The 13,408-nt window shown below is 39.5% G+C and overlaps 1 long non-coding RNA gene across 1 annotated transcript; it reads left to right on the top strand.

Annotated features, from left to right (window-relative positions):
• The first annotated feature begins 2,345 nt into the window (after positions 1–2,345).
• Positions 2,346–11,592, top strand: LOC129406833 (uncharacterized). Its single transcript, XR_008631288.1, has 4 exons — positions 2,346–2,474; positions 3,905–4,060; positions 5,092–5,781; positions 10,904–11,592. It is a non-coding gene; the product is annotated as an uncharacterized LOC129406833 (long non-coding RNA).
• Positions 11,593–13,408: the final 1,816 nt, after the last annotated feature.

A 13,408-nucleotide genomic window follows, 5' to 3' on the forward strand; every position in this document is an offset into this window, starting at 1 on the left:
TTCTGACCGTGGTGGGAGGAGGAACAATTCCTTTCTTGGAGGGAAAAATGACAAACCATGTTTATGATTTTTAGTCAGTTTTTCCTCTCTTTGAGAACCATTCCCTTGTAGAAACTCTAGGGAATCTAAGAATTTGACTGCATTGGGCTTAGAATGTATGCAATAGAAATATTTCATAGTGAGGTTCAGAGATATACAGGTCATGGCTGAGACTGCTACTGAGGCAAGCACTGAAAACCAAAACTGATTTCAATCTCTTACTTTGTCGTCTGTAGCATGCAGTTACCCCTTAGGAACTTAAGTGACTACTCTATCCCCAACACTTATATTTATTTTGGTTAGGAAAACTTGAGGCTGGAGCGATAGTATAGCGGTTGGGTGTTTGCCTTTCATGTGGCCGATCCGAGTTTGATTCCTCCGCCCCTCTTGGAGAGCCCAGAAAGCTACGGAGAGTATCGAGCCTGCGGGGCAGAGCCTGGCAAGCTACCCATGCGTATTGGATATGCCAAAAACAGTAACAATAAGTCTCTCAATGAGAGACGTTACTGGTGCCCGCTCGAACAAATCGATGAGCAACGGGATGACAGTGACAGTGACAGGAAAACTTGAAGTAAGTTGAAGAGCAGGAGGACAAAATCACTAATGGTCATTCCCTTTTTAGGAGTGTTCCAAGGTCCTGAAGGATAGGGGATGTTAAAGTTTCTTGCCTTGTATGTGACCAACCTGGGTTTGTTCGCAAGCATCAAAAGCATCACCAAGAGTAAGCCTTGACCACCATCAGGATGGCAAAACTCTCCCTTTAAAAAAATAAAATATTTTTCAAGAAATCACATGGTATTAACCTCTACTTTTATTTCACTGAAAAGAGAATGACGCAATGAAATAATTGAACTGAATAGGTCCCAAATCATTCGTAATTTTGTTCATGAGAAAAGAGGAAGAATAGATAATAAATAAGCAATTATTAGTTCCCATTGGTTTCCTCACTCAGCTTAATTTATTAGCTATTTATTGAGAAATTAAATACTACTAAGCCGGTGCAATTAAATACTACTAGCCCTGTGCATAAATAAATGAACATGGTTCTTATGAAAAGATTAGAAACTGTCAAAACCAAAACAGACCCCCAAACGGGTATTTAGGGGTCTCCTGCAAACAGTTTGTAAGTAAATGTGTTTTGATGCAAGTTGATATAAGTTTGAAGTTTTCTGAAAATTAAATTATAGTTAGGATCATTGGGTTACAGATGATTTCACCATGGGTTTACTGTGACTTCCTAGAATTTTAAGAAAAATTTTACCAATCTTTCTATGTCTGTCTCTCTCTTTTTGACTCATTTCACTTAGGGGTGGGGGGTGGGAGGGATACTGGGATTATTGGTGGTGGAGAATGGGCACTGGTGGAGGGATGGGTACTCCATCCCATTCAGCATTGTATGACTGAAACACAAGCATGAAGAGTTGTAAGTCTGTAACTGTACCTCACGGTGATTCACTAATAAAATATTTCATTGAAAAATAAATAAATAATAATAAAATAAAATAAATGTTACTTAAAGAAGTAACATTTAATTAAACACATGTCTGATACCAGTGATTGACCAAATGTGACCTGGCACTGTATTCTTATATAAAATGTATAAGAAGAGTGCTAATAAAAAATAGCTTTTACCTTTGGTTCATTTACTTAACATAATTTAGAATCATTTATGCTTTGACTATCCCTGTATTTAAACGCTGCATTTCCTGCAGGACAAAGGTGCTTTTGTGTATTGCTGATCTCCAGTTTGGAATGGCCTTCCCCTACTCTGCTAATCCCCCTCTCTGGCCTTCTTTAAAAACATTACTTACTATTTCCAGCACGTACCTCACTTTCCAAACAGATTTTAACTCTTTGGGTATAGAAGCATTGCCTGTTTTACATGTCATTTGCCTATGAAGTGAAACAAAATAAATAGAGTATTTTAGTTATTAGTAACATTTCATATATATGCAATGTTAGCTGAAGACTTTCGATTATTCCCTGTGAACCTCAGAGCTATGTCACAGAAAGAGTAGGTGGGTGCTTTTAGCTTCACGGTCTGGAACAGGTCATGGACTCAGGAAAATTTAGTTCCTCAAAATCCTACAAACAATGAGTTGGGTCTTAAACCAGCTCTTCTCACTCCCAGAGCAGTCCAGGATGCAGTGCTGCAATTTGCCTAACCCCAGTGTTTTGCAGAGAGATTCGATTTAAAGAGAACCAGAGAGAAGTGAGCCATGATCCCAGTCTGGTGCTATGAATAGAAGAATGTACCCACATCTCAAGTTCTGACTGAAAGCGTCTCCATACCACTACCAGGGCTAGTTTTTGAAGTTTAAATATTGGAAGAACTTATGCTGAGCTTTCAAAAACTTCTGCACATCTTTAAGAAGGAAAGAGATAAATGGCAAATAAGGGAATATGTTTGTCCAGATTCACTCCGATTCACTAAGGTATCATTTACATATTACATTATATTGGCTTCAAGTATACAATATAATTTGGTATTTACATTTATTGTGAAATGATAATCACAGTAAGCCTAGTTAATATCTATCACTGTGTATTTAATATCTACCCCTAGTTAATATCTATCACTGTAAATTTGTTTTTATAATGAGGACTTTTAAGATTTGCTCTTTTAGTAACATCCAAATATATAAAACATTGTTGATAACAGGAGTTACCATGCTGTGCATTATACCCCATGACTTACTTATTCATAACTGGAAGTTGCAGATTTCTTTTACCCATTTTATTTCTCTCCCTCTCCAGCCCCTCTAGGTCTCCCCTCTTACAATTTTCCCCTTTTGCCTTCTCACCCCTCCCCTTGTCTAAACTCTTAAAAAGGGAATTCTCTTCAACTCCTTGAGGTTGAAAAGGAAAATTAATGAAGCCCCCAGCATCAAAACACACTTTTTGTCCATTCTTTTTTTTTTTTTTGTAATTTGTCCATTCTTATAGCTGTATCCAGTCAGTCTTAGGTTTCCTTGGAAACAAGCCCCCACAAGACAATCCCACCACACTGAGGAACTCTAACTGTTCATGTGCAAAATGAGAAACACTAGGAAACCAAAGAGAGGAAAACACTCAGAACAGCCTCCCCCATTCCAAAGTGACGGCAGAGCCTCTGCTTACACTGGTAGAGAAGATTTGGAAGGGACGTTTCAGAGGGCCTGCTTAGATAGTGAAATGTAAATATGTGAAAGGCAAAAAGGAGCAAGTGTCCCGAAAGAAAATTATTCTAAGCTTTAATTTTAGGTCAATTAATAAAAGGCTTATTTGAAAACTCATGATTCACATTGAGCCGAATTATTGTAGTAAAAATAAAAACACATACATCTCTTCTATGTAACTAGAATGTAGACACACTCCTCCCCTACAAAATATATCACCTTTAGAAATATCTTTTTTAAATGTGATTATCATTTAAAGTTATGTGCTAAACTAAGCTACCAATTTTCAAAATTGGAACATAAGATTATTTTTAGGCACCTATAGCCATTTGAGAACTGTAGCTTAACACTGGAATACTAAACTGCTTACAAAAATATTTTGACATTTGATGGTACCTTGAGAGGCAAAAAGAAAGAGTAGCAAAGACACCTGAGTTCCTACCTCTGTCTGAAAATAAAAATGGTAATAATCTAGAGCAAAAGTCTTAACTTATAGAACTAAATCTATCTCTCCCCTCACCCTCTTATTCTATTTTTTAAGTTGAGATCATGTTGGTTTACAAGACAGTTCATTTTTTCAAGGTACAGTTTCAAACCTCTTTGCAATAATATCATATACTTCAACCACTCAAATTAGTAATATATTTCCACTACAGTCCACTGACCTCTTCTTCCCTTTGATCTCCATTTTCCTCTTTACCTTTCAGGGCAGTGGCCACGTGTTCTTTTGATGTCCCGTGAAATCAAGCCGGTAACAGCTCTGGTCCAGCGGTCATCTCCAAATCGAATTATGTGTCCAGCCCATATGATTTTTGACGCCTTGGCAAATGAGACAGTGTCCCTGATACTCGATCGTCGAGGAGGTCAGAACTCCGGATTTCCTCTCTCACTTGAGTGAAACGTGATATTCCAAGCATAGCTCTTTCGATTCCTCTTTGGGAGACCTGAATAGTGTTCTCATCCTGTTTTCGTAGGGCCCAGGTCTCTGAGGCATATGTTAGTGCAGGAAGAACAGAGGAGTTGAAAAGATGTGCCTGGAGCCAGAGGTTCTTCGTCCTCTTTTAACCATTGCTTTTTTTTTTAAAATTTTATTGAATCACCATGAGATAGTTACAAGCTTTCATGTTTGGGTTACAATCACACAATGATCCAACACCCATCCCTCCACCAGTGCACATTCTCCACCACCAATATCCCCGGTATGCCCCCCCCTTTCCATTCCTCCCCCTGTCTCTATGGCAGACAATATTCCCCATACTCTTTTTCTACTTTTGGGCATTATGTCTTACAACACAGACACTGAGAGGTCGTTATGTTTGGTCCAGTATCTGCTTTCAGCGCACATCTCCCATCCCGAAGAATTCCTCTAGCCATCATTTTCTTAGTGATCCCTTCTCTAGTCCATCTGCCTTCTCACCTCTGCTCATGAAGCAGTCTCTTAACTACTTCTTCAACACTCTTGAAGGTGTTCCACACCACTCTTTTTCTCTTGCACAGCTCAGGTGCGAGGTCATTTGTCATGTTGAGTTCTTGACCCAGGTACACATAGCTTCTGCATTTGGAACTGTTTGTTCTGTTAAGAGCAAATGGAACACCAGGAACTAGTCCATTTCTCATGAACATTATATTTGTGAGATTCAGCTGTAGTCTGACCTTTCCACACTCACGGTCGAAGTCGGCCAGCATTAATGCCGCTTGGCTAATGATTGGTGTTATTAGAACGATGTCATCATCGAAGCAGAGGTGGTGTAGTTGGTGACCGTCTATCTTCACTCCCATTCCTTCCCATTCCAGTCATCACATGACATTCTCGAGGGTGGCACTGAAGAGTTTCGGTGAATTGGTGTCACCCTGCCAAATCCCTCTCTTTACATCAATGATCATTTATTTGTAGAATGGTGAGATCCTGGCGGTGAATCCGTAATACAGCTCGAAGAGGATCCTGATGTACTGAGTTTGAACTCCCTATTTGGCTAGGACTTCGATGACTGCTTCAGTCTCAACAGAATCAAAGGCCTTCTTTAAATCAATGAACGATAGACAGAGCGGCATCTTGAACTCTCGTGAAACCTCAATGAGCTTGGTCACTGTGTGGATATGGTCTATCATGCTGAATCCTTTTTGGAACCCGGCTTGCTCTCATGGTTGTCTTTCGTCTAGTGTTCGGCCAACCCTATTCAGGATGACTCGAGTGAACAACTTGTAGACAACGGACAACAGGCAGATTGGGTGATAGTTGCTGATGTCATGGATGTCTCCCTTCTTGTACAACAGGATGGTCCTACTGGTTTTCCATTGGGACGGAACCTTGCATTCAGACAGGTAGCGTGTGAAGAGCTGAGCCAAGGAACACCTGGCCACCTACCTACAAGATGGTCAGACCCTTCTTCGTCAAGACCCTGAATGAAGGGTTTGAGGCTCTTTGTGATCCTGGAGTGAGGAGACACCACTGGGCTACACTACACAGGACAGGGACAAATGGAGATGTTACTGGCACCCGCTCGAGCAAATCCTCAAGCAGCAGGATGACAAGTGATACAAGTGATACCTTTTAGGGCATCAGCTCTGTGGTCTGAATATAAAGGTTTGTTTTCATTGGAAATTACCTTCCTTTTATTTGTCTCTTTATACACAACCTTTGAGTGAGAACCTCTGGTATTTTCCTTTCTCCTTGTGGCTTATTTTGCTTAGCATGACTACTTCAGTTCTATTCATGTTTTTGCAAAAGGCAAAACCTCATCTTTTCTTACAGCTGACTAGTAGCACATTGTACGTACATACCACAATTTCCTTATCCACTCATCTGACTAAACACTTGAGTTGTTTCTAGATCTTGGCTTTTAGAAATATGACTGTAGTGAAACTAGAAGAGCATGTGTATTTTCAAACTAATCCTTTTGTGTTACTTGGCTAGATAGCATAGAAAAGAGTTGGTGAAAATGTGGTAGATTCAGCCAGGTTTGGCTATAGGAATACAGAGTCTTCATGGTGTCTTAATAAAAGCTGGGAATTTTTCAGGTGAAAATGATGGAGAAAAAGAGGGACCAAGGAGGTAAGGGTGAATTTATCCACTATGTTCAGTAGCATACAGAAGTTACCAGAGAGTATTATCAAATCAAGCCAGGCTTTCATCAGAATCAATGAACACAGAGCCAAGAAAAAGCCCTGAGCACAGCTGAGTGTGACACTGTCATCCCGTTGCTCATCGATTTGCTCGAGCGGGCACCAATAACGTCTCCATTGTGAAACTTGTTGTTACTGTTTTTGGCATATCAGATACGCCACGGGTAGTTTGCTAGGCTCTGCCGTTCGGGCAAGATATTCTCAGTAGCTTGCCGGGCTCTCCCAGAGGGGAGGAAGAATCGAACCCGGGTTGGTCGCATGCAAGGCGAATGCCCTACCCGCTGAGCTGTCACGCCAGCCCTTCATTAGAATAATAAAATATAAAAAAGGCATATTAAAATAAAGATTTTGCATTACTAACCTTAAACTCTAGAGGGCATGATGAAAGCCTGAGGGAGATTCAGAATTGACCCAGAATTATAAAGTATAAAAGTCACGATGAGTCCAGAGTTTTGACTTGTCCAGAAGCATTATCCTGATGCTTTCTTAAGGCTCATGCCTATTTATTACCACCTTTCATGTCTACCTCTCAGTGATCTGATGAAGATAAGTGAAGGAAGCAGTTCTTTTGGAAGTAGTCCTTCCAAAAGCATGTTGAAGCTGGGATCTTCGAAAGAAGAGCAAAATGGAAGCAAATGATCTTCATAGTATAATGAAGGAGTTTTCTTTTCTATTCTCTAGCAATATCACTATCACTATCCACCCTTCTTGGAGAGCCCGGCAAGCTACCGAGAGTATCCCGCCCGCACAGCAGAGCCTGGCAAGCTACCCGTGGCGTATTCGATATGCCACGGTAACAACAAATCTCACAATGAAGACGTTACTGGTGCCTGCTTGAGCAAGTTGATGAACAACAGGATGACAGTGCAACAGTGCAGTGTTAATAATACAAACACCACTGCCTGACAAGCTAAAATTCCTAATTAACCTTGCCTACCATTCAGTTTAAACATCGAATGTTCAAAGATAAGTCATAGACAACTATTGTAATATACTTCACATTTGTTAAAAGTTCTATTACGTTTTAATTCTTCCGTATATTTTATTTCATGTGAGTCTCCTAACAACCCTAGGAAGTACACAGGGTGAATAATTTTCTTTCTTTCCATGAGATGAAAGAGGAGGCCATGGGTAAGAGAGCTAACGGGCCTACTCCCAGGCACACAACAAGGTCATGGAGAAAGTTAAGTTTCCTAATTCCGTGTACAGTGCTCTTTCCGATCTGGCACACTGCCTCCTTTCAAAACAGTCTCAATGCTTCTCAACCCCAGGCCTTTTTTGGTGTTCCTGTTCCAGTGAAATCAAAAAGCCTGGGTTAGATTACTTAGGTGTCACCCTTTCCTGAGATAGGGTATCATCAGATGCAAACTACTTCTGTCATTTTCATCCTGATTTCACAGAAGCCAAGTTTTGGCTTCTTAACTCACACTCAAAGTTTACTATCCTGTTGAGAAAGTGTGTTTGCAAAAAGTAATGTCACACAGTAAATTAACTAATTCAAAAATTCCTTACTTTCCATCTCTGTATGTTTTTGTTGGCACAGAGTGTAAGCTGTGGAAATTCCAAGACTCCCATATAAGAAATTAAAAGTTTGCTAGTGATTTGCCTTATTATAGCTGAAATAGAACTTAGGGAGTATATCCTGTTTTTGAAGCTGTCTGTGCCAGAATAGGGTTAGTAGTAAGTGATAAAAGTATTTAAAAGGAAATTGTAGCACAAATATTACATTGTTCTTAAAAAGATTAAAAACTTTTTCTAAAAATTCCCTAGGTATGCTTTTGAGAACCTCAAAGGGAAAAAATAAAAGGGTCTTAAAAGAAAAATAAGTAAATGAGTAAATATATAAGGAAAGTACTGAATGTAAAAATGGAATTAGGTGGAATAGTAAAAGATTTACTATTTAGAGGATTCTGGAATTTAGAATCAGTGGGCTCTAATATTTCCTCCATGCAGGGTCTGACACTATTAGATAAAAATTCCATTATCCATTAGGCAATCTGATTGGGGAGGGAGAAGGGGAATGGTTTTGTGTGTGTGTGTGTGTGTGTGCGTGTGTGCGCACACTTACCAGGAGTTAGTAGGAAAAACTAAGCAGTTGGCACTAGTATATTAGTCTCAGAACTATCATTAAGCTTTTCGAGTCAATGTTATAGCATACTTATTTGAGATTAGCTAATTAGACAAAATTAAGTAGCCATAAAAATGAAGCCATATGCAAATATTGACTTCAGAAAGACCACTGTAAGGATCTAGTATTAAAAACTCCAAGAAACATGAGATGTTTATTATCTAAATATTAAAAATCAACTAGCTCTCAAACACAGAATCACAATGTATTATTATCAGTGGTGTGTTTTACTGATAAGTTATTATTAAAAACAATATGGTACAGTTTGAAAAAATTTCAACAAAGTGCATTAAAGAGCTATAATAAATAAGATTGCAGCAAGTAGTTCCCAATACTTAAGTGCTTACACACCTGCATATTAAGGTATTTTCACGATTGGGTGAAGAGGTGAAGTCATAGCCAACCTGCAATAATTTTCTCATAATCCACCCACTACTTCATAGTGAATAAGATAATGGACATTCTGCTAATTACTATAGTTGTTGCAAATCAAAAAATACGCTTATTTCTGTTTGTAAATTTATAAACTATTTGTGAGTCTCATCCCAATCCAGGTGTGTGACAATAAAACTCCATCCTATTCTAAGGTGATGGAGTAAAGATTGAGTCTCTCTAATTAAATCTCCATTTGATAAAAATGATACAATCAAGGACCACAGGAATTGCAGTGAGCAACAGCAGAAATGGGACTAGAAATTAACTCCTGAGAAAGAGAGCTTTATCATCAACGCTAATGATAACAGAACATCAGCCTTTAGAGGTATACATTGAAAATCACTGTCACTGCCACTGTCATCCTGTTGCTCATTGATTTGCTCGAGCGGGCACCAGTAACGTCTCCATCATGAGACTTGTTGTTACTGATTTTGGCATATTGAATATGCCACGGGTAGCTTGCCAGACTCTGCCCTGCGGGCAGATACTCTCAGTAGCTTGCTGGGCTCTCTGAGATGGATGGAGGAATCGAACCCGGGTCAGCCGGGCAAGGCAAATGCCCTACTCGCTGTGCTATCGCTCCAGCCCCCACAATTTAAAAAACAATTTTTAATTAACAATTTAATTAAAGCTCCATGGTTTGGAAAATTATCGACAGTGTAGTTTTACATATATATAACGACTTAGCACCAATCCCACCACCAATGTCAACTTCCCTCAACCTGTGTTCCCACATTCCCTTCTGCCCCCACCAGCCTGCCACCTCAACAGGCACATTTTAAAATTTGCTGGTTCTAATTTGGATCTCGGCTGGAACGATAGCACAGCGAGTAGGGCGTTTGCCTTGCATGCAGCCAACCCGGGTTCGATTTCTCCATCCCTCTCAGAGAGCCCAGCAAGCTACTGAGAGAGAGTACCTGCCCTCATGACAGAGCCTGGCAAGCTACACATGGCGTATTTGATATGCCGAAACCTGTAACAAGTCTCACAATGAAGATGTTAATGGTGTCCACTCAAGTAAAGCAATGAACAATGGGAGGACAGTGTTAGAGTGCTACAATTTGGATCTCATGTTTTCAGTGTTACTGTGTTACCACTTCTCCACTTCACCAGTATATCCAAGGTTCCTGACCCCTGCTTTCCCATTACTTCCTTTTCTCATCTTCCTTCCCCCCAACCCCAAACCTCCCACCAATCTCTTTCCTTCTCTGTTTTTCTCCATTATCTTCTGGGCTCGGGCTGGAGTGATAGCACAGCGGTTGGGTGTTCGCCTTTCACACGGCCGACCTGAGTTCAATTCCTCCGGCCCTCTCGGAGAACCCGGCAAGCTACCGAGCGTATCGAGCCCGCGCGGCAGAGCCTGGCAAGCTACCCGTGTGTATTGGATATGCCAAAAACAGTAACAATAAGTCTCTCAATGAGAAGACGTTACTGGTGCCCGCTCGAACAAATCAATGAGCAACAGGATGACAGGGATCTTCTGGGCTAGGAGTAATCTCGGCATCCCTCCTTCACAACACTGCATTCCCTAATCCAGTTACTCTGTGTACTGAGATAAGTGGAAGCATCCTGCTTGTCCTCCTTCTGGCTTATTCACTCAACATGATATATCCCAGTTCCATACAGGCTGCAGCAAATTGAACAATTTTTCTGTTCCTTGCAGCTGTATAGTATTCCATTATATGTACAAATACGACATTTTTGTAATTCATTCATCTGTCATTGGACATGTAGATTTAAATATAAATTATTTTTAGTAAGCCCATTGCATTTCTGCAGAAAAAAAAAAGTATGGCTGTTTTGAGGAAAAGGACTAAAAATAATTCTTTAATGTTTAGATATGCTGCAAGAACAAAAACATCATATTAAGGACATTGAATTTGATTTGTTATAGAAAAAGAGATATATTCACATCAAAAATATTGAAAAAAATAGTACTTGGAGTCACTGTACCTCTTTTATTTGGGTCACTTAAGAAATCCATTATCTTACTTTATCTGTTATATTTACTTTATTTCAGGGAGATGAAATAAAGGAGATAATAAAAAAAAAGAGCCCCAGCAGCCAAAGACCTCCGAAACCCAGCCACAGCCATGCCCAAGGCCCCTTTCCACACATTTGGATGAGCCTCGCGCATGAAGGAACTGGCAGAGGAACCCAGGTGTGCAGGACCCGGGACTGAGATCTCCAAGCCTACTCAGATTCGGACTGGGTCTCCTCCACCTAGTCCCCTTATTTTCTAGTAGCTTGGCAGCCACACCCACAAACTGCCCCTGGCGCTGTGTAATCCCATCAATGACCAACATCCAGAGAGTATAGAGCCTAGTTCTCTCTCTCGGAGAACCTGGCAAGCTAGAGTTTCCTGCCAGCACTGGAGAACCAGGCAAGTTCCCCGTGGCATATTTATATGCCAAAAATAGTAACAATGATGGGTGTTATTACCTGACCTGAAAGAGCCTCCAATGTAGCACCGTTGGGAAGGGCGAGTAAAGAGAGGCTGCTAAAATCTCAGGGTGAGGATGAATGGAGACGTTACTGGGCCCACTCGAGAAAATCAATGATCAACGGGATGACAGTGACAGTGAATAAAAAAAGAAAGTTTACAGTTAATAAAAAGAAGAAAGTTGCTTGATAGTTTTCCAGTTTTATAGTTACACATAGTATAAAATAACAAATCTTGACTTAATTACTCCTTTCTAAAGAAACCTTAAGCAAGTTGGTTTGCCTTTCATTGTATCTCGAGTTTTCCATGTATAAAATGAAGATAAAAAATAAATAATACCATCAATTCAAATTAGAACTATGGTTAAATGTTACTTTACATCAATGAGAATCCTTATATCCAAAATATTGAAAATAAACATTGGCATGATGCATTGTTATGGCACAGCAATAAGAAAAGAAATATAATCACAGGAATCAAAACTAGAAAGGAAGTCAAAATAACAAGTCAAACAGCCAAAACTATTTGCAGGTTAATATAAAACTCTAGCATATTCACAATGTATGGAAAGCACCTGCATTGTACAGATGCAAACTAATGGGGTCAGGACACTCGTGTATACATAAAATGAATATACATGATTTAATAAAATTACCATATAAGATAAAATACATAAAAAAGCCACCACAGCTATTCCAAACTACATAATAAACACTGAAAACCTAAAAATTCCACCAAAAAAGCTTTTAGAAACAATCAATAGAGTAAGGTGGAGAGTCACAAAATTAAAACACAAAAAAATCTGTGTCATTTCTATATGCAAATAATGAATTTGAATAAAAATAAAAATATAATTTCTTTTGAAATAGACTCCAAAAATATCGAACACTTAAGGATCAATAAAAGAGCTCAAAGACTTGTGCAATGAAAACTACAAGTCACTGCTAAAAGAAATAGAAGATGACACCAGGAAAGATGACAGATATTCCCTATTGGTAGATTGGAAAAAATGAACATCGTCAAAATGACCTTCCTATCCAGAGCATTGTATAGGTTTGTACTACAGCAAGGTGCAGTCACTGTCACTGTCATACCATTGCTCATTGATTTGCTCAGGTAGGCACCAGTAACATCCATTGTGAGACTTGTTATGACTGTTTTTGGCATATCCAATATGCCACAGGTAGCTTGCCAGGCATTGTGCAGTACCCATTAAGAATCCAAAGATGCTCTTCAAGGCTTAGAACAAATTCTATTAAAATTTGTATGGAATCAAAGAGGACATGAGGAAATGGAAACATATCCCCTGCTCATGGATAGGGAGAATAAACATTGTCAAAATGGCAATACTCCCAAAAGCATTATACAGATTTAACGCGATCCCTATAGGGATACCCATGGCATTCTTCAAAGAAGCGGAGCAAGCAATACTGAAATTTATATGGAACAATAAACGCCCACGGATAGCTAAAACAATTCTTGGGAAAAAGATGATGGGAGGCATCACCCTCCCCAACCTTAAACTCTACTACAAAGCGGTAACAATTAAAACAGCATGGTACTGGAACAAAGGCAGAGCTACAGACCAATGGAACAGGGTGGAATATCCCCCCACACAACCTCAAATGTATGATCATCTAATCTTTGATAAAGGAGCAAGAGATGTGAAGTGGAGCAAGGAAAGTCTCTTTAACAAATGGTGCTGGTACAACTGGACAACCACATGCAAAAAAATGGGCTTAGAACTCGACCTGACACCATGCACAAAAGTCACATCAAAATGGATTAAAGACCTCAACATCAGACCACAAACCATAAGGTACATTGAAGACAAGGTCGGCAAAACCCTCTACGATATTGAAGATAAAGGTATCTTCAAAGATGACACGGAACTAAACAATCTAGTAAAAATAGAAATCAACAAATGGGACTACATTAAACTAAAAAGCTTCTGCACCGCAAAAGATACAGTGACCAGAATACAAAGACCATCTACAGAATGGGAAAGGATATTTACACAATACCCATCAGATAAGGGGTTAATATCAAGGGTATATAAAGCACTGGTTGAACTCTACAAGA

The sequence above is a fragment of the Sorex araneus genome, chromosome 8, assembly GCF_027595985.1.
Source record: "Sorex araneus isolate mSorAra2 chromosome 8, mSorAra2.pri, whole genome shotgun sequence".
In the NCBI taxonomy this organism is placed as follows: domain Eukaryota; kingdom Metazoa; phylum Chordata; class Mammalia; order Eulipotyphla; family Soricidae; genus Sorex; species Sorex araneus.